The sequence below is a fragment of the Lepus europaeus genome, chromosome 16 (genome assembly GCF_033115175.1).
Source record: "Lepus europaeus isolate LE1 chromosome 16, mLepTim1.pri, whole genome shotgun sequence".
NCBI classification, from domain to species: Eukaryota; Metazoa; Chordata; class Mammalia; order Lagomorpha; family Leporidae; genus Lepus; species Lepus europaeus.
This window is the reverse complement of record NC_084842.1, coordinates 86,335,709-86,356,731: the sequence shown is the minus strand read 5'-3', so window position 1 is coordinate 86,356,731 and position 21,023 is coordinate 86,335,709. Positions and strand designations below refer to the sequence as shown.

Genomic DNA, 21,023 nt, shown 5'->3' with positions numbered 1-21,023 from the left:
TTCATCACTCCTGAAGACATCTCTTCCAGTGAGCGTCTAGAGACTTAAGTATCTCCCACAGCACAACTTCTTAGTCCCTACTGCAGGGCAAAGGCCAGGTGTGGCCAGCTCTATGGTCAGGAAGACGAATGTAGCTCCAGGAGTCGGTTTAAACCTTCACCTGGCATGGAGACAGTTTTTATGTAGGTAGGTCACTTGCCCCTAAGCAGTGTTCTTGTTACAACCTCTCATGTTGATCAGTGAAGCCCAACTTGGGGCACTGAGCTGTGGAATGCAGACTGAGGAATATTCCGAACACGAGCCACATGGAGGCAGCAGAGCTGTCGGGCACACTGGTGTCAGGTGCCAGTGTTCTTACTACAGTAAACGAAGGCCTGGGAGTGACTGAAGTGCCCTGGTCCACTGAAGCTCCTGGTTGTACTTCGCTCCTTGGAGGCCCTGTCAGTGTAGGTCTCCCTCTAGGTGAGGAATTGGTGAACAGTTTAGCCCAAGAAAGGCACCCGAGTGTGACTGGAGCTTTGGGATCCTGGGGTCTAAGTCCAGCTCCCAATCAGTAAGTCTGGCTGCTGGTGTGTAAATAGTTTGTCCTCTAGTCAGATTTGATGCTGTGAAGATGACTCTGCATATCCCAGGGTTGAAACAAGTCAGTTCAACTTTGGTATAAATGTACACACCCTTGAAGACAGCAATGCATGGTAGAGGATCTTCGGGGAAGCTTGGGGAGGAAGGGAAAGATGATTTCTGGTCAAGTCTCAACTTTTGGGCCTGTTCACTTCTGGGTATGATCTCGGTTCTTGAACACCTCAACTCAGGACCTGTGCTCCTGGACAGCTGGCAAAGGCATCTTAATCTGTCCTTCTACCTCGGTACTGTTGATCTTTAGGTTGCGTAGTGCCTTTTGTAGGGACTACTGTACATCGCAGAATCGAAGCCTCCAGCCATTCCCTGATGCCATCAGCGCTTCTCTATGTGGATGTGACAACTATAGGAATCTTGCTCTGCAAGATAACAGCTTGGGAGAGGCTAACCAACTTGGGAGAGGGGCAGCTGAACTGGCTCTCTGGGAATGATACAGGGCATGTGTAGCAGGACTGCCAATGGAGGCTGTAGCCTGAGTCGACACTCAGTGTGGGGAGGGTTTGGATGACTGGTCAGAGGCCAGCGGAGTTCCCCATGAGAACAAACTCTTGAACTATGTGAATGATTGCCTTAAACATAGTCCACAAGGATTCTGATAACTTGCCTTACTCGGGATTTTCATCAAAGTGAGAGTCCACTTTGATCTGCTACGTCATGCAGCTAGTAGCTGTGAGTCACAATGTCCACATGCAGCCTGGCAGTATCTGAATCCAGATGGCCTTTCATGTTCGGTAGGGTGACTTCTGGGCAGGGCAGAGAAACATCTGTTGCTGTGGTTAGCTGTAGGCAGCTTGAGAGGGTAACTTCCTAAATGGCCGCTGCCTTGCCTGGTAGTTCGGAATGACTTCTAAGGATCCTTGGAAATTGATGCAGACTGACATTTGCGATTCCTCATCGGAGTCTTCAAGGACAGTCACGTGATACACACTTCTCCCAAACTTCCGGCTCTGGCCTGTCTGCAGTCGTTCCTTCAAACCTCCAGGTGTCTCCTTAAACTAGCTGAGCTATGGAATAAGTAAGATTCCTAATTGCTGATGGACACTTAGGCCTGACATTTTAGTGGAAAGGCCTAATGAGAAGACGGGATTGCTGTGTCCCTCAGATGTGCTGTGGGTCAATGACTCACACTCTGTCCCAGGGGTAAGCAAGGATGCATGTGAAGGGTGTAAAACTAGGGTGAGGCAAAACTGAGCGCTGGTTGATCTAGGGTAATGGGAGCTGAGAGGCTCTCACATGCCATGGACCCTTCAAGACCATTTGACCTCACTTTGAAGTCGCTTTCCTATGAGGTTTCCTAAGGTACCTCCCTCTCCTGTTCTTAGGAGATGGCACTGAGTGGCAGGAGGGCCAGGTGCATGCTCAGCTTGATGAGCCTGAGAACCTCACTGCTCTACTCTGCCTCCCAGGCCAGGGCCTGTGCGTAAGGGGTGGGGGAGCGTGTTCTTCAGTGTTGACACCTTGTGGTGCTGCCCTTGTGAACTTGGGCACAGTGAGTTTGTCCTCAGTGAGAAGCTCTTTTCAACTTTAAGTCCACATGTGGAGTACACGAGACTGGTACAACTCTTTGTGTGTATGTGAAGTTAGAGCTATTATATACAAAGTTAAGTAAACTGTAGCTTGGTTTAGGAGCTACAGTTCTAAAATACTGAGTGGCACAGTAAACACGAATAAGGCAAGAATGTGGTGCCACGAGACTTTTCTCTGCAAACTGAAGAGTAACGTGGATGACCAATACAGAAGCAACCACTGCCTTTTCACTTGGTTCCAAATCCTTGGCTTCTGTCTCTAAGGTGTAGATGCACTAGCAAGTCGAGTTCAAGACTGTCTAGACAGCAGCTACCCTTAACTTACCTAGTAAAGTGAAGCTTTTACTGAAGGATCTGTAGATCCAAAACTCTGGCTAATCGGGCTCATGGTCCACACAAGTTTCCACTTTGTCCTGCATGATGCTGGTGATGAAAGGATTCTGTCTCCTGTGTTCCTTCTGTGTCCTGGACTGGAGAAAGGAGGTTCTGTATCCACACGGCTTTGTCCCCTGTGGACACAGTGCTCTGGGTCCTGCTGAAGCTAAGGCCGCTTGGTGCTCTTCCCTCTGCACCTGGACTTGGCTCAGGAAGGTAGTTTCAGCCACGGGCCTCTGCCGCCACCAGACACGAGAATCTAGTCCTTTGTGATGTCATTAGCATCTACTTGGTCAACATGAAAACTTGCCCTTCTCTTTAGAAAAGTAATGGGATTGATAGTCTACTAGGGCAATCCCCGAGAGCTTATGCTAACTCGGTCACCTGCTTTCACAAGGCACCCACTAGAGAATCGGATGATGGCTACAGGAAGCAGAGTATGTTTGGGTTCCCTGTATGAACGTAACTGCCCCAGAGTCCCAAGTCGCCTGGGACCTGCTGGTGCTGTGAAGCTATTTTGTGGGTGGTTCCTAGCTAACTTTCAACGAAGCTCGGGCATGTGCAAGAATGACCCTGACCAAGGATGAATGTTGGCCTTAAGGAGCGAGTGCTGCTGGGCCATCGTGAGAACTGACAGCCGTTGGTGGTCCCTGCATGTGGAGAGCACCTGTGTGGGTGTTGGACCTCTCAGTTGCAGAGATGCCCACTTGCTTGGGAGGACGCCCAAAGATCCAGACTCCAGACCAGTTGATGCAAAAAGCACGAGGTTTTTATTGAACGTTTGCGCAAACGGGCCCCCACCTCAGGCAGTGAGGAGCCCTGAGCGGCAGTTTCACACAGGTTATATAGGCAACGAATTAGCATATTCCTAATGCGCATGCATAGGATTGGTCAGCTCAGAGGGACCATTAGCATATGGGAGAATGCTGGCGAAGAATGCTGGTGGAGAGTGCTGGTGTAAAATGCAGAGGTGGCACGGGATTGGCTGGTTCGGAGGGACAATTAGCATACCGGAGAATGCTGAGGGAGAATGCTGAGGGAGAATGCTGAGGGAGAATGCTGAGGGAGAATGCTGAGGGAGAATGCTGAGGGAGAATGCTGAGGGAGAATGCTGAGGGAGAATGCTGAGGGAGAATGCTGAGGGAGAATGCTGAGGGAGAATGCTGAGGGAGAATGCTGAGGGAGAGTGCTGAGGTGTTACAGGATTGGCCGGTCGCAGTGACATCATAAGTGCGCGCCTAGAGACTCTCCGAAGGGGAGGGGCAGCTCTGCTCTGGGCGCGCCCAGAGGTTTCCCGGAGGGGAGGGGCAGTTCTGCTCTGGGCGTGCCTAGAGGTTCTCTGAAGGGGATTGACTTTTCCTTCCCAGAGAACGTCCTGCCCGCTAGACTCTGGGGAACATCTAACCTCTTAAGAAGCCCCTGATATTTGCCCAGGCCTAGTTTCTTGTCCCTCTCCCCCATAAGGGTCCTTCATTCCCCCCTTTTCTTTTTGCACAGATTTTAATCCTAAAATCTATTGGATCTCAGAGGTCTGTGAAGCTTGACACTGGTACTGTTGGGTCAGCACCCGGGTTTGGATAAGGGAAAGCCTCTCGCGGATAAACTGGAGCAACCTGTTAAGAATACATGGGCCAAAAGTTAAAAGAAGGAATAGGATGAGTAGGGAGCCCATTATGGTCGATACTAGGGTAGTTAACCATGGGGATTTAGTAAACCATCCTTTATACCAGCTGCAATGGGCCTCTCTATCCCTTTGTCTCTTGTCAAGCCTCTCCCTGAGCTTTGACATAGAGTCCCTGATTACCCCAGATTGGTTTACATAGAAGCAGCATTCCTCTCCCAAGGCAGCATACAATCCTCCCTCCTTAAGAAAAAGTAGATCTAAACCTTGTCGGTTTTGTAGTGCGACTTCAGCAAGGGAATCTAGGGATTGCTCTAACCTTGTAATGGATTGCTGGAGTGCTCTTATATCCTCATCTACTACAGCCCAGAGCTCAGAATAAAGCTGGGAGACCCGTGCTAAAGCTGTCGCACCAGTGCCTACCCCAGCCACTACCCCCAATCCCAGTAGGACAGCCAGGGTTATCGAGGTGGGCTCTTGCCGGAAGCAAGTGAGCCGTCCATCATACCAATCAAGCAGAGTATCAGCTGGATGGTAATACACTCTGGGCATTACTCTTACCAAAACGCAGAAGTCACTGGTATTATTTAGGACTTCTGCAGACACGCAGGAGGTGAGGCCTTTATTGCATGCCCACCAAGTGCCTGCCTCTGGAACCAGGTATGGGCCGCCTCGTATAGTAACATTGTGGGTGACATTGCACAAGTGTCGGTGGGACAAGGGAGGATTTCCTACACAAGTACCTTGTCCCAACACCTCTGTAAGAGTGAGACGCGGCTGAAGGGGCAAGAGGCAATTATTTGCCTCTGTAGTGCCATTCCAGGTCCTGGGGACCGCGAGGCCCTCGTAATAGGGTGGACCTGGGGCTAGGCATAGCCAACAGGACTCGGTCAGCTCTGGATTGGTCTGGTTGAGGGCCAGAAAGGCCCCTGTCAAAAGGTTAAACAGCCGCTGTCCGGTTGTACAGGGGCTCGAAGCGTTTGGAGTTAAACTTGCCAAGCTAGGCGAAAGGGTGGCTGGCAAGAGGGGTGGCCTGGGGAGAGCCTGCCTCACTGGAGGGAGGGAACTCTGTTCTTGCTGGACTGGGTTGGGTCCCACTGACTGGGGACTGGGAGCCATACACGCCCCAATAGTTAAGACTATTTCCAGGGATTTTTGTCAAATTATCCTGGTCAGGTACATCCCAGGTATCTAACCCAGTAACCAGTTGACATACGTCCGGGTATAAGGTGGGCCACCACGCCCCGGGGGTATGTAACCCACTAACAGACCAGGCCACCCGTCCTGTGGAGGAAATTACTTCCCACGTTAACAATTGTGGAGCATGGGGATTGGAAAAACAATGGGGAAAGGCCAGGAACATCACAAATATTAAACAGTTTTTGAAAGTCTTAGCTTGAGTGGGTTCTGAGTGCGCTGGAGCTTCCATTTGGCTGGTCTATCCGGATCCTCGGGGCCCTGGGGGGGTGGTGCTCGCTTCACGTGTGAGGCGTGGACCCAAGCAGCGATTCCGTCGACCTTGAGAGCGGTGGGAGTTGTCAACAGCACAGTGAAGGGGCCTTTCCACCGGGGCTCTAGAGTCTTAGATTGGTGCCTTCGGACATACACAGCGTCACAGCAACGGTGGTGTAGTCCCAATCAGGACGGGTTAAGGGAAACGCCTCTTCGATTTCGTTTGGCAGTAGGGTCGGTCGGCCATCTGCTCCAGGGACGTTTTTCCGTGCCTCAAGGTAGACACGCTGCTTTTCCTCAGTAGTGAGGAGGGTCTGCAGAAGCTGCTGACAATCATCCCAGGTGGGCTGATGAGTCAAAATTGACTCAATCAGCCCAGTCAGAGCCTGGGGGTCCTGAGAGAAAGAGGGGTTATGGGTTTTCCAATTGTAAAGATTGGAAGCGGAAAATGGCCAGTACTGCATCTGGCCAGCCACCGAACGAAAAGGAAAGGTCTGTGAAGTCCAGATGCTTCCCGAGCCCCCTGCCTGCCCCCGACAGAGGCGCAGGCGGCTGGAGGGTGGGGAAGGTGCTGAGACTTCTTCCCCTGCCCTCGTGGAATCAGGGGATGGTGCAGAAGGTTGCACATCCCGCTCTGGTTGTTGTGGGGGTTCCTGCGGGGGAGCAGGCTGGCCGGGAAGATAGGGTGGGGGAGAGTCAAAGAGCAGAAGGTCCTGATCAGCCGGAAGAACCGGTGGCTTGTCAGGTTTTGGATCTCGAATCTCCTTCAGAGGGTATAGGGAGGAGGTTGGCACAACCGGGATGGGAGGAGGGGGTATCGGGGTCCGTATGGGCTCCGTCGGAAAGGAGAAGGGTTTTATCCAGGGAGGGGGGTTACGTGAAAGATCCTCCCACGTGGTAATGTAGGGCACCTGATCAGGGTGTCCATTGGATCCTGGCTGAAAGACTCGCGCCTTAATCTGTAAAATAATATCGAGGTTAAAAGTGCCGTTCCTTGGCCAGCCGACCTCGAAGGCCGGCCACTCTGAGGAACAGAATTTTGCCCATCGTTTCCTTTTAACCTCCACTGAGAGGTGGTGCGCGCGTTCTCGAACGTCCTTCCAGTGATCTAGAGTGAGACTTAAAGGGGTGGTTATTTGTTGACCCATGGGTGCAAAGATTTCAGCCCAAACAAAAAGAACAGCCAATACACAGACACATACAGTAAACAAGACAAACCGCGCGGCACCAGCTCTAGGACAAATCGACAATGCTACCTCAGATGGGAGCAGCCGCTTGGCCAGGCTTTTCCCGGGAAGGAGGGAGACTTGGTCTCCGACCCACCTCCAGACCACCCCGGGAGCGTCTTCCGGGGGAACGGACCGAGGGTTTCCCCTACTGGTCTCACAAACCGGAGTGTCCTCCGGGGAACGGACCAGGGGTTGCTGGGCACGCCTGCCTCCCCCACTGGTCTCACAGAGTCAGGTACTGGCCAGTCAGAACACTCAAGACAAAGAACAACAAACAGAAAACACTTAATCGTACCTCCAACTGGTTCGCAGGGAATGGGTCTGAGGGCGACCTAAAATCCCCGTACGGGCCACCAAAATGTTGGACCTCTCAGTTGCAGAGATGCCCACTTGCTTGGGAGGACGCCCAAAGATCCAGACTCCAGACCAGTTGATGCAAAAAGCACGAGGTTTTTATTGAACGTTTGCGCAAACGGGCCCCCACCTCAGGCAGTGAGGAGCCCTGAGCGGCAGTTTCACACAGGTTATATAGGCAACGAATTAGCATATTCCTAATGCGCATGCATAGGATTGGTCAGCTCAGAGGGACCATTAGCATATGGGAGAATGCTGGCGAAGAATGCTGGTGGAGAGTGCTGGTGTAAAATGCAGAGGTGGCACGGGATTGGCTGGTTCGGAGGGACAATTAGCATACCGGAGAATGCTGAGGGAGAATGCTGAGGGAGAATGCTGAGGGAGAGTGCTGAGGGAGAGTGCTGAGGGAGAGTGCTGAGGTGTTACAGGATTGGCCGGTCGCAGTGACATCATAAGTGCGCGCCTAGAGACTCTCCGAAGGGGAGGGGCAGCTCTGCTCTGGGCGCGCCCAGAGGTTTCCCGGAGGGGAGGGGCAGCTCTGCTCTGGGCGCGCCTAGAGGTCTCCCGGAGGGGAGGGGCAGCTCTGCTCTGGGCGCCTAGAGGTTCTCTGAAGGGGATTGACTTTTCCTTCCCAGAGAACGTCCTGCCCGCTAGACTCTGGGGAACATCTAACCTCTTAAGAAGCCCCTGATATTTGCCCAGGCCTAGTTTCTTGTCCCTCTCCCCCATAAGGGTCCTTCATGGGGATGTCACGTACCTCCACCGCTCTGCAAGGATTCCTCATCTTGAACTGTTTGTGTGGATATCAACTACATTATGAAGTCAGTGTGCAAGGTTTACATCTTTCCTGAGTACATGGATTGAATCAGCCCAAAACTTGACTGACCTGAGACTTGAGGAATGACCAGCTTAGTGTTTCGAATAAGCTTGAACTTTTTTTTTTTTTTACCAGACTTCTCAATGAAGTGAGATGACAGACGAGTGTGCCTATACTTCAGGGTTCCTGGGGAGTGGCACCTGTACAGAAGTGGGATGGCAAGAGGAGGCCGGGGCAGAGACGAACTTGGTGCTTCTGCAACAGAAGGCTTACCTGAGCTTTTCTGTGAGCTCTGGCGGCGAGGCAGCCTCAAAAGCTGCCTGGACCTCACTTGCCTGGCTGGGCCCCTGTGCTTCTCACTGGTGTTGGGTGGGTCTCCTCCAGGGAAGAACCGGACCTTGCCTGAAGCAGCCCCCATTGGGGTCAGGCCATCCCCAGAGAAGGGCGAATCTTTATCCCCGCTCCAGGTGTTCTTGGAAGCACACAGCACAGGAGTCCTCTTGTCTGGGATGTGCCTGGTGTCCTTTGGGAAGTCAGCAGGTCTTGGCTGAGATGGTTTCACTCGGCTCGGATCTTTGTCCTCATCTGAGGCGTGCTTCACACTGGGAGGACTCTGGGTCTCACAAGGCTTGTCATCCCAAGGGAAGATCAGTGATGAGCTTCATGGGTGGCAACAGGGGTCTGGGCCAGACTCTTGTCCTAGCAAGAGTGTGAGAGGCCATGCAGGGCGGTAATGGAAGTGTTATGCTGAGGGCAAATCGCCTGGTGAATTCTGGAACTTCTATCCCACATGGAGGGAAAACAGCCCCGGTCTCATCTGGTGACTTCCTACTTCTCATTTGGGAGACTGGATGCTGCTGTGTGATCTTCCACTATACATCCGGGGCCATGGGTTCAGATGACCCAAGTAAAAATACAAGGGCACACTGTGGCCCATAGTGGACCTGTTCTTGGCATTTGTTCCACCCTAGCTGAGTTACTCATCAAATTGGGGAAGGATTTGCTTAGATGACTTCAAATTTTTATGGGCTTCGAAATAGTTCGTTTGTGGAACTGTCTTGAGTGAAGCAGGATTTCTGGCTGAGAATCCTAGTGACTGCTGGTGTAACTTGGAGTCTGTGCCTTCTCTTGCCCCAGTCTGTTAAATTTCTGGGTGCAAGTCCTGAACAGAGCCCAGAGGCCTTCACTTGTGTGTGAAGCTCCAAGAATGAGCCACCCAAACCAACCTCTTGCCAAGTTTGTCACTCTGTAGGTCAAGGTCCTCAGCCTAGTTGTGTATGTTTAGTTTATTTCAACTGGAGTGACTAGAGGGAGGTTGTCCTGTACTGTGGGTAGGGATTGGCCAAGGGGCTGAAGGGGGCGTAGATCTGGTGCTAGATGCAGCCTTCTGAAGGTGTGGCTTGGAGAGGTGGTTGGGGTACCTGCAGAGTTCTGAGTACTTTGCCCACACTTGGGGCACACAAGTTCTGTGACTGCAGCATACCTGACCCTCATGGAGGGGAGGGTATCTTTAGATAAGGTCGTGTGGTTTTTCTTCCTAGAAAATGTACTGGACCATCAACATGTGCTCAGCTTTATGCTATGGGTTCTTGGTCTTAGGTAGGATGGCTTTTCCCCTTGTTCCCATGAAGGGAGGACCCTGAAGGTGAAGAGTGGCGCAGCATCGTGTGGAGCCCCCTAGGATGTCCTGCACTGCACATCCCTTCTCGTCCTCAGTGGCCCCCTCTAGCCCCAATTGGGCTCATCTGTATTGCTTGGTCTAGACCGTTTCGGGGAGCCTCTACATCCTAGGTAGTACGAAAATTGTGTCTTGAGCACGGATTACTGAAGTTGCCATAGTGATCAAAGAACGTGGTGAACATGAGCGTATCTGGACACATCACTGGACACTCTGGCTCTAGCAGCAGGCTGGGGTGGTATCTAGGTTGAGGGGGCCTGGGAAAGGCCCCTCATGTACTGGGCTGGCCAGCTTGGTGACCTGGGTGATGAGGGCTGAGAGCAGGCTCTTGGCCCAGCAGTGAGTGGCTAAAACCTCTGATGGGTAAACTGTCTAGGGTGAAGTAGACAAAGCAATGGAGCCTCTGTCAAATGAGGCCTGTACCTTCTCTAGGCTCTTGGGAAACTTGCACATGAGGCAGTACTCAGGCCAAGGCTGTGATTGGTCCTAGAACAGTAAGTGATCAATGTCACCTACGTGGTCTTGATGTTCCAAATGTGCCTAGGATCTGGTTCAGGAATGACTGATCCACATTTACATACCTGACACATAAAGGTTGTGCTTAGTGGCTGAGCATCTTGTGGGATGACTTGGTGGCATTTGCTCCAAGGTGTTGTCAGTGCATTGTCTATAGTGTTTCCAGTCATGTCTTTGTCACCTTTAGAGATTAGTGGCCTGCAAGGGCTAAGAGCATTAGCAGGTGGTTTTGGTAGTTTTCTTGGTTCATCCAGTACTAGGGGAGGAAGCTGCTACTCCTTAAGGACTAGGCACATCTTCTAGTGGGCTTGCTGTATTGCTGATGTCTACCTCCTGTTCCTAATGTGAAAGATAACACTAGGAGCCAGAGTTTACCTGGACATCATGGCCCACTGTCCCCTATTGAATAGTTCCCTTCCATGGGCTTGGTTCCTCAAATGTCTGAGGCTTGCTGGGGATGAAACAGAACTCCACCCAGTCTCTCCTGTGGCCGTCAGGAGCCTGGTTACTTCGTTTGTGTTCTGCACTATGACTCTGGTTGCCAGAGACATCACCTGTGCCCCTGTGCAGTCTGGAACGTTCTCCAAGTATTTGGAAGCTGCTTGTTTAGAGCTGGGTCAAGTATCCTCACCTTCAGTGACCCTTGGCCTGGGTGTGTCTTCACCTTGGCAGTGTTGAGCTTTGTAAAATGCTCACCTAAGACTTTGAGATGCTACCAACATCTTGAACAATATTTTGCCACAGGAAAGTGGCCAGTCATAACTCATGGAAGGCAGGTGGGCAATGTGACTCCTGGTTGAGGACCAGGATCAGTGATCCTTGAATACCAGAATGTACCTTGGAATTTCTCCGTGGACCTTCCAGGGTGGGTGCTGGTGCATTTTCTCCATAATGGGATAACTTGGAATGGGCAAGTCTCCCATGGAAGCTAACTCTATCTGCCAGATCTAAGCCCTAGTCCGAGTCTGGATTAGCTACTTGTTGTCTGCTCTGAATCTTGGGAGTTTTGACCACGGGATCTCCTAGTTGGGGTTGTCATGTCTTCACTACGTGCAGGAACTGAATCCTGACTGCCCTTCATGACCTCATGTGTACTCGGTAGTCCTGTCCAGATTAGGAGGTAGTCCTGTCCAGATTAGGAGGTAGTCCTGTCCAGATTAGGAGGTAGTCCTGTCCAGACGTTGAGTGGAGTGTTAGGATGCCTACTCAGACTGAATCTATGGTTGATATAAATGCTACCTGACCTGTTTTTTTGGAGCCCAAATTAGTACTTGAGGACTCTGACACCTAGAGGTTGAAGTTCTATCTAATCTGAGGTTTTATAGGTAGCTCTATTGACATGTTATTTAAAATAACATAAAACCACTTCAGATATACTTAGTGATAAATAGTTGTATTGCAGTCAGCAAGGTCAGAGATGTCCAAAATAGAAAACACCAATAAATGAAACACAACAATGCCTTAACACCTTCAGAATTAATCCTTCCAAGCCTTGAGTGGGAAGTCATATTTTGACTTCTGTAACAACCACATTCTAAGAATCCTGTTCTTTCACAAAGTCATGGGTGGCATTTAGATACTTTTTCAATAGTAATCTGAGGAATCCATCAAGCATTTGCAAAAACCCTGATGAAGCTAGGGAGAAAATAGAAGTTTTAAACAATTCATTGATATTGCACAGAATTCAACTTCTGTGCAAGATGTTCTCAATATACATTTGCAGACTTCCTGCACCAATGTCAATCCTACTCTGGTTCTATCAATTATCAGCATCACAATACCAACTATTAAATACATCTTAGTCCATTTTTCCAAACCAAAGGTGTTCCCCCCTCTTACCCTCCAGGGAATGTCGTCCTGTAGGAGATGGTATTGTGCTTCTGAAAGCAAATGTGGTCAGGGAAAGAAAGTGAGCCACACTCAGTATGACTGTACACGTGAAGGGTTTCTGAGCACATACACTAACAACTTCTTGAAGCATACATAGATCTCCAATTTCTCATTTTAAAGGCTTCAGTTAGAGGTAGTGTTGGAGGAAGAGATGGAAAGGTCTCACGTCTGTGGGTTCACTCCCTAAGGCAGCTTTGGCTGGAGCTGTGATCCAAAGCCAGGGGCATCTTACCCGTGTGAGTGCAGGGGCCCAAGAGCTCTGGCTGGCTGTCTTGGGCCATAGCGAGGTGAATCAGAAATGGAGCAGTGGGACTTAGAACCGGCACCCATATGGGATGCTGGCACCGCAGGGGGAGGATTAAACCTGCACCACAGTGCCAGACCCAACTAGCTCCTATATACATTCTTAGTAAATGTATAACCATAACTTGTATATACCCATTCACTCAGATTGGAAGAAATTCACACTCAGACTGCAGGGCAATGTAATGAAATGATTAGTCACTTCAAAAGTTGGTAGTGAACTTTCTGGAAAAGTATACAAAAATAGAAGTTTTGTGACTAGTCTCGGCCAACTGGTTGATGCGTTTGCGATTTGTTTTGGAGGTTTCTGAGACACTTGACCTGAGTGTAATGCTGAACCAAGGCCATCAGACTTTCCTTTATTCGTATGCTTTTATCTTATGCTCTTTGCACTCTGAGCTGAGCTGCTGTGCAAGTTCAGTGTTCCTCGTGTTTTCCTGTCCTGTTTGGCTGTGACATAGCTTCAACATACCAATCAAAAACACCAAATAACTTATCTGGCTTTTTGCCAGCCTCTTCCCCAAAGTAAACCAGGTACTTTAGAAAACCAGCTTCTAGCTTCTGCTAGAACTTCAACGTCAGAAGCTGTAAGTGGCTACTTTGAACTGGCTGATAGACACAAACTTATCCCCAGGTTGCTGGGCCTGAGACTTCTGGGTACTCAAGCTCTGTCTATGCCTTCAGGCCACTTTGGAGTATGTACTTTGTCTAGTTCAGTCATGTTCACTTCTGCTTGAGGCATAACTCTCAACTCCTGTAGCTCGAGAACCCTGGGATCATTCTTCACAATAGAGTGTGAAAGGGCAAGGTTTTGATCTGTGCTGGACTTAGTTGGCTTGTTTAGGCTGTGAATTTTGAAGACTTTATTTTTAAATACTTGTTTTTACTTAGGGGTGGAGACAGAGGGGTCTTCCATCCTCTGGATCACTCCCCAGATGCCGCAACAGCCGGAGCTGTGCTGATCTGGGTCTCCCGGGTCTCACACATGATACAGGAGTGTGCCAAAAAAATAGCAACTGCTTGGGGCACCACTCCTAAATACATCTTTTGAGCCAGAACAAACTGCTGCTTCAGGTTAAACTTCTGCCTCACACTCTGCTAGGCAAATTTCTTTTTTGCTGATAACACAGCTCATCTCAAAGGAACCTGTCAGCCTTGGCCATCAGCTCCAGCTCGTGTTGATGCTCGTCCAAGTGGTCAGTATCATTTTCCTCAGGACTACACTTCAAGTGCTGCTCCAACATGTGCTCGGGCAGATCTCCCTGTTGATCTGTCAGGATTGCCCATTGGACCTCGTTGTTGGATAACTTCAACTTTTAGAATGATGTTGCTGTCCCGAACTCTGAGCAATCACTGGAAACTCTGACTTGAAGTTTGGAACTTCATTGGTGTTGGAGGTGGCATCTGCTTGCTGCTGCTCTGGTAGGCAGAAAAACTTGTTTCCAGGCCTTTGAGACCTAGCATCTAGAAGCCTTTTGAACTGTCGGTTTCAGTCCACGCTGTTCCTTCGAGTTTGTTCTCGGGCAGCTTTGGCCAGTTGAAGGATTTCAGGGTGCTTGTGGGCTGGACTGTTGAGAAACCAGTCCTGTTGGAGCACCAGGAGGTGGCACGATTCCCACGAGAAGGCAGTCTGGGGGTGGGGAAGGAGAAATCCATCTACCTGGTAGATGGGGAGATGGTAGGGGAGAAGGGAGAGAGCCAGGTAGAGGAAGGAAAGTCTCCTGGAGCTCCAGGCCAGTGTTGACCCAGGATGAAGCATAGACCATGCTCATTGCTGTGCCTTGCCTTAGCATTGCTTTAATGAAGAACCTGATGGCTGTCTCAAGACTTCAAGTAGATAAAAGCATGGGATTACTAATGCCACACTTAAGATGACCTTCAGCTCCCCAGGGGCATGGGCAATGCTGGCTTCATGGTGTGAAATGCACAGTTGAGGGTCTCGCAACCAGTAGGTGACTTCTAGGTGACTGTTCTAGAAACAGCCATCTTCCACCTCTCCCTCGGTTGTAATGAATTGTGTTCTGCTTGAGACTAAACTCTGAGCAGCTACTACATGCTGGAATGGTGACGCAATGTTCTGGTTCCATTGTGATAGTTTGCTTCAGGGTTGCCCAGGTTACTGATCCACAGGGGGCAGCACTCCTCGTGCAATATAAAGATTTTACAAGAACAGAAGCATAAGGCAACTCTTAGGGGGCTACTTTTACACTACAGTTGAGTCATGATACTGTACTCAAAAATGGGATTCAATATAGAAAACTAACTCTGACCCTGGGCTATGAAGGAGGTGCTGCATCCAGTCTTGCCCACAGTTGAGCCTCTGTCTCTTAAAACAGGATTCAAGATATGTTCCTGTCACTTGGATGCACTCACCCTGTCAGTGTCCTAGTGGCTTTGTGGTCCTCACAGGCTTTTGTGCAGGGTATACTTGATGGACGGGGCAGGGGGGATGTCTTTTCCTCCCCCATGATAGCAAGGACCTCACTTAAGGAGGCACCTGGACTGGCCTTCAAAAGTATGACACTGCTCACCCTGGTTGTATTGCTTTGTGTCCCGAGTCTGAGTCCAGCACCCACCATCTAAGATTCTTCGGGTAGACGCTTACTGGCAGGTGTTGGTTCTGATCCTAGATTTCAGGATGTCACTGGTGGGGGTGGCACTCTATGTCCACAGCAGAAAGTGGGACAACACTTAGCACTCATCATAACTCGGTGTTAGACATACCCTAGAGGTACAGTGCCTGCCGGAGTTCTGCGTCTTGGAAATGAGGACAAGTGGAAGGTGGGCCATCCATCAGCTCTGGACAGCTGATGTCAGTCAGGCTGGGATGGGCCTTCAGTGTGAACTATTACTCATCTAAGGATTTCTCTATTTCTGGTGCTTCTAGAAATCCTCACAGCTCCAAGTCGAATGTGCACTGTCAAGGCTGTCAACCAGGTGTTCTGCTTCAGAACAGCTGGGTGATTCTTCAGCTGCTCTGTGCATAGCAGGATGCTTAGCATCCCTTGATGACAATTGGATGTAGCATCCTGCAGTTTGGCAAGTCTCGACTGTTGCCTCAAGGGACACTCGGGTAGAGGACTGGGTGTGTGTACATAGCCCCGTGACCTTAGGAAGAAGAGTAGGCCACTACGGGGAAGAGGAGGGCCGATTTCTAAACGGAAGTGAGCCTTATTGTGCTTGGAAGTATCCCCTCAGTTTAGCTCCATGAACCACAAGTCTACTGTTCCCACTCTGAGGAATCCTTATCACTACTGATGTCGTGAAACGTGTAACTTATCACATGTTCACTGTGCACATCCCAGCTGTCTCCAGGGATCTGAATCTGCTGTCCTTGTGTGAGACCTATGGTTCCCATCTGGGCTGGCTGGTGATGCTGACTGATGTCTGTGCCCTGCTGTGGCCTGGTTCTGACATAAATGCTGCCTTTGAGCTCTCATCCTTGACCCAAATCGACTTTATCTCCTGGCCATACAAGAGTGTTCAGCACAACTTGTTACCTGCTGTTTCTTCAGGGAGCTGCCTCACGTGGTGGGAGCTGGCCTGGTTTGCTAAGTCAAATACACGAAGCTTCACTTCAGGAAGTACAGGCTGTCTTGGGCAGGGGCTGGGTCTGATCAGCTGGTTGCCCCTGTAGGGAGGCCTCAGATCTGAATCGGGTCCTTTGGTTATCTAGGGTAGTCAAGTCTGATGGCAGAGAGTAGGATCTATAAAACCTCAGGTTCACCTGGGTTCCTGATTGAGTAGTGGGGACTGCAGTTTATTTCAGAAGTGTAGATAACTGACCTTCCTACTTTGTGAATACTTCATCTGGAGAAAGGACTACTTGGTGCTGCTCAGGATGCTGCTGCTGCAATCTAACTGCTGAAAGCTTTATATTAAATGGACTACATAAGACAGGTCAGTTAAAACCCTCAACCCCCAACAAAGGTACTAAACCTGAATTCTTAATACCCATGTGAGGAAAGTCTCAGGCAAACAATACTGAAACAAGGAAGCCATCAGTGGGCACACAGGCAAATATCAAGAGGACGCTATCCAATTCCGGGTAAAGGCTTAGAGAAAGCTCTCAGGTGTACTTAACCTGAGTCCATGATGCCGCTGTGTAATTATATTCCTTGAGACTGAAATGCTCATGTGGAACTCGAGGTATGGAAACTGTGACGATGTGTTGGCACAGTGAAGATGACAAATGGGCACCTCCAGGTTGGAAAGCTGCATCCGTGAGGCAGGAAACAATTGGCATGAAGACCCTAGCCATGAGTACAGACCACCTAGCCTTGTAGGATCTGCAGTGCTGTGTAGATCAGAGGTTCTTATGTACCCAGCAGTGTCCTGGGACTAGTCCTTATTCATGAAATCTTCCCTGGTCTGGAACCCAGAAGGATCCCCTGAAAATGTGATGGGAGGCAGTCTGAAGTCAGGATGTCACTTGACAGGAGTAGGTGCTGGGGCAGGCAAGGTGCCCCTTGGGTTCAGTGCACCCCATCTCCAAGGCTTGGCCATGGCTGGTAAGGTAGCTTCTGTTGGAAGAGTCTCAAGGGGTTGTGTGAAGGATCACAGAAGCTAGGGTACCCCAAGAACATGGGACTCACTGTTGAGGGCAGAGGAAGGTGCAGTGCTGGCTCCCATCCTCCTGACCCTGGCAACTCCTGCATGAATCGATGTAGCGGAGTATCTTGCCAGGTGTTTGTAGAAGCATGTCCTCTACCTGATGCTCTTTGAAGTCGACGTTGTCAGGGTTACACAATTCCCATAGGCTGGGTATTCACTCTGATTCTTCCAGCTGTGTTACTTGCTATAAGTTTCTACTGGGGGCTCTGAGGGGGTTAACTAGACTCCCTCACTTTATTCCTGCCTACCCAGGTGTTTAATCACAGGGTGACTTTGTTTTTAAATCTAAACAAATCTCATGTATCTTTACAGACCTAGAATCATCACTATGCTCGTGACCCTACCCTCCCTCTGCCCACACTGCCACTCTGCCTGCTCCTTATTTCCCGTTTTTAGTGATCTACTTTTCACTTCATGCTCATGTTAACCTTTATACTAAATTCAAACACTGTACCTCAACAATACACAAGGGCTGTGAACATTGAATCTGTAATAACTTCACTCCTATACACTCCTGGTGTACTGCTACCACAGATCAGGAAAAACACTTTGGCTTATTCTGCTAAGTACAATGGTTTCTACTTGCATCCACATTCTTGCAAAAGACAGGATTTCATCCTTCTGTAGCTGAGTAGTATTCTGTAGTACATAATACCATATCCTTGGTCATTGCTTGATGAACATCTGGGTTGATTCTATATCTTAGCCTTTGTGAATTGGGCTGCAATAAACATGGGTACAGATAGGTTTCATATGCTTATTTCATTTCCTTTGGGTAAACTACCAGGAGCAGAATGGGTCAAATGGTATGTTCTGAGTGCACTCATTTCTACTGTCTTCCATAACGGCTGTACTAGTAGACAACTCATACTGACAGTGGAGTTGGGTACCTTTTCTCCTACATCTTTATTAGCGTTTGTTTTCTGTATGAGAGCCATTCTAACTGGGATGAGGTGAAACCTCACTGTGGCTTTGATTTGCATTTCCCTGGTGGCTAGTGATCCTGAGCATTTGTTCATGTGTCTGGCGATTGGAATTTCATCTTTTGAAAACACTTGCTCCAGGTCTGTTGCTCATTTCTTAGCTGGACAGAATTTCTTGTTCCTTAGATTCTAGAGATTAATCCTTTACCAGTTGCATAGTTTACAAATATTTGCTCCCATTCTGTCGCCTTACCAAGTTCTTTGCAATGCAGAAGCTTCTTGGCTTGATGGCATCCCATTTGTCTTGACTTTCATTGGCATCTCTTCTAAGAAGTCTTTGTCTTGCAGAGATGGACAGGGTGATTTTCTAGAGTCAAATACCAGCTAGGGGTCCACTCGGCAGTGACTCGGCATGTACCAATGGCAGGTACCAGGAAGAGCTCCAGGCCTAGATGGTCTCACTGACTTGGTTGCATTGTGTGCTTATTGCCTATGACAGTTAAATAGGTGTTTGGATCTGGAAGTGTGGATAGTGTTGGAACGTTTGAGGCAGATACCTGACTTGAACCCAGGAACTACTTGGTCATTTATCTGATTGTTGGAGTCCAATTGAGTGTCTGGTGTGGGACTTGGTTGTGACCACGTGGGTAACAAAGTAAGAGATGAACCCATGAATGGGATCACAGGCATTCCCTACAGAGATGCAAACATGATTGCTTCTAAAATCCGTGAAACTTAAATTCCGTGCACTTGACAGTGTCGCCTTGCTTGGCAACAAAATGACATCAGAAAGCGGTTTATGAGGATTCCTGCCTAAGTTCTACCTCTGTTGGTGGAGAAAACAACTTGGATACTCAGTGATGGGCTCAGTGGCCTACACTTGAGCATCAGGATGCAATAATGAACCATCATGCCCATCTGTAGTCAGTCCCTCCGTAGACACAAGGCACCTTCTATTCCTCATAGTTGGCAAGGTTTGGGGTTTCTGGTTCTGGTATGAGATTACCCTGAGGTCTCCAAGGACTTGGTTGTTGGAAATGTGCATCCTATGCTCTGGTCAGGAGTGGGCTACTACTGCTGCTGGGTACGGTAGAGGAGGGCCCCAGCAGGTTGTGTAGAGACTGGTTAGAAGAATCTAATAAGCCTGGGAGATGTCCTGTGACCTTTTTTCAGGACGTAACCCATGTGATCTTATGCTTTAGTAAAGTTGATCTCTTCAAAACTGGGAAGTAGTGCTCTCTGTACCTGACTGCCATAAGTGATGCATTTGTAAAAGACTACAGGTTTCGCTTGGTCTTGAGTGTAGCTTGAAGATGAGTCGTTCAGTCTGCTCAACTTGCACGTGAGCACACGAGCCAAGGGGCACATTGCTCTGTGTAGCGGTGCTTAGCAGCTACAAGTTCCAAAACCTTCAACTACTGTTACCTCTAACAGCAGCATGGGATGTCATTTATACATCACTCAGTACCAAATCTCAAATCTCATGCTTGGCCAACACCTGCACATATTTAAATTGGGTGGCCGATACCTGCATACCCAGCAGGTCTGAACACCTGATGACCTTGTTTTTATCAAACCACATGAGCTGTGAATGCCTGTTTATCTTTAAACACAGGGCATGGAAGCACAATAGGGCCCAGTGAAATCAGTTCCACTCTTCTCCCTTAGCATGTAGCTGCAGTTATTGCTGGTTCCTTAATGGTACCTTTTTGGATTTCCTGATAGAAGCCTCTAAAGTAGGACTTCTAAACCAGCTGGACTTAAATGTCAGGGACCAAAGGAACAAATGTTCGTAATGATGGGTTTTGGGTGGAGAGGAGACCTCTACTTGGTTCAAAATATTCTTAACTACTAGGAAACAGCACATATAATGGCTGTTAGTTCAAGATATTTACTACAATAAATGCATTGTGCTTGTGAAAGCATGGGCATTTTGCTAGCAAACCTTCTTTGAAAAAGTGAACTGGAGTAGATTCTAGGCCTCACATCTGACTCCATCTCCTGGGCTACACTTGGGCTACAGCTGCGTGATGCAGTGTGCTGGTGCAGTCAAGCTCTCTGGAAAGGAAATGCCAAGTCAGGATTGCAAACTACAGCTTGCGGTCTAAAATCAGACTAATATGTACAAAGGTGCACAGAAAGACTAGGATACAAAAGTGGCAAATCTTGTCTAGGAAGGAGCTCTAGAGCAAGGTATCTTCTGTTGTCTCATGTCAGACTGAGATGCCTGGAATTGGTATTCCTGGCTCAGTGGTTTTGGGTTGGCCCTGTGGGAACTGGCACCTGGAGGTGTCCTCTTACCTCATGACTTAAGAGCTCAGTCTCAAGCTTGGCAACATTCCTGCCGCTGATGGTGAAGCTGGCTGGCTGCTGGCAGAGGCGTGCTATCTTGGGTCCTGAGTGCTTCAGAGGCCGCCCACCCACTCCTGCACCCTGTCCCAGCATTCTCTTCCATGGACCTGTCTGACCTTAAGCAGGACAGCATACAGGAGGACCAAGACCAGATGCATAACCTCCTGCTTTTAGTCTCTTTGAAAACTGGTCGACTAGAAGATGGCCTAGGTAGAACAGTGATCCCAGGTGTGACCTAGGTGGTTTCTACAATCTGTAGGAGGCTGCTCACTTAGAATTTGCAGTTCATGAGAGGAGAAAAGCTTCAAGGAACTTCTAAAGTTGAAGTTGGAAGTGGTGACTGTCTTGCACATCTAATAGTGTCTGCAATGTGATAGGCCTTCTGGTCTCGGATTCCTTCATACTCTAGCACTGAGTTCTTCAGTGTACTTTATTTCCTAAACACTAGTTCTGAGTGTGGTAGCCCCCCGCTGTGGAGTTTGAAGAGACCAAGTTCCCATGTTGCAGGCTTCTCAAATTGCGTTAACTGATCTCAGTAGGTATACTCCTGGCCTTCACATGCAAAATCAAACAGCCAAGTGAGGGCATATTTTTTTCATAGTGGTATAGAAATGGACACTGCAAGTTCTTTGCTCTTAATCCTTTAATCTTCGGCTCTCTAGGCCTCAGATTTAAACCTAAAACAATCCTCTCATTGGGCACTCTTGTTGTCCCCAGGAGAAGGCGTAGGCCTC

At 49.1% G+C, this 21,023-nt stretch overlaps 1 long non-coding RNA gene across 1 annotated transcript in view; it reads left to right on the top strand.

Annotated features, from left to right (window-relative positions):
* Positions 1-21,023, top strand: part of LOC133775348 (uncharacterized) — a 257,412-nt gene that overhangs the window by 29,057 nt on the left and 207,332 nt on the right. The gene's annotated exons all lie outside the window — the stretch shown is intronic.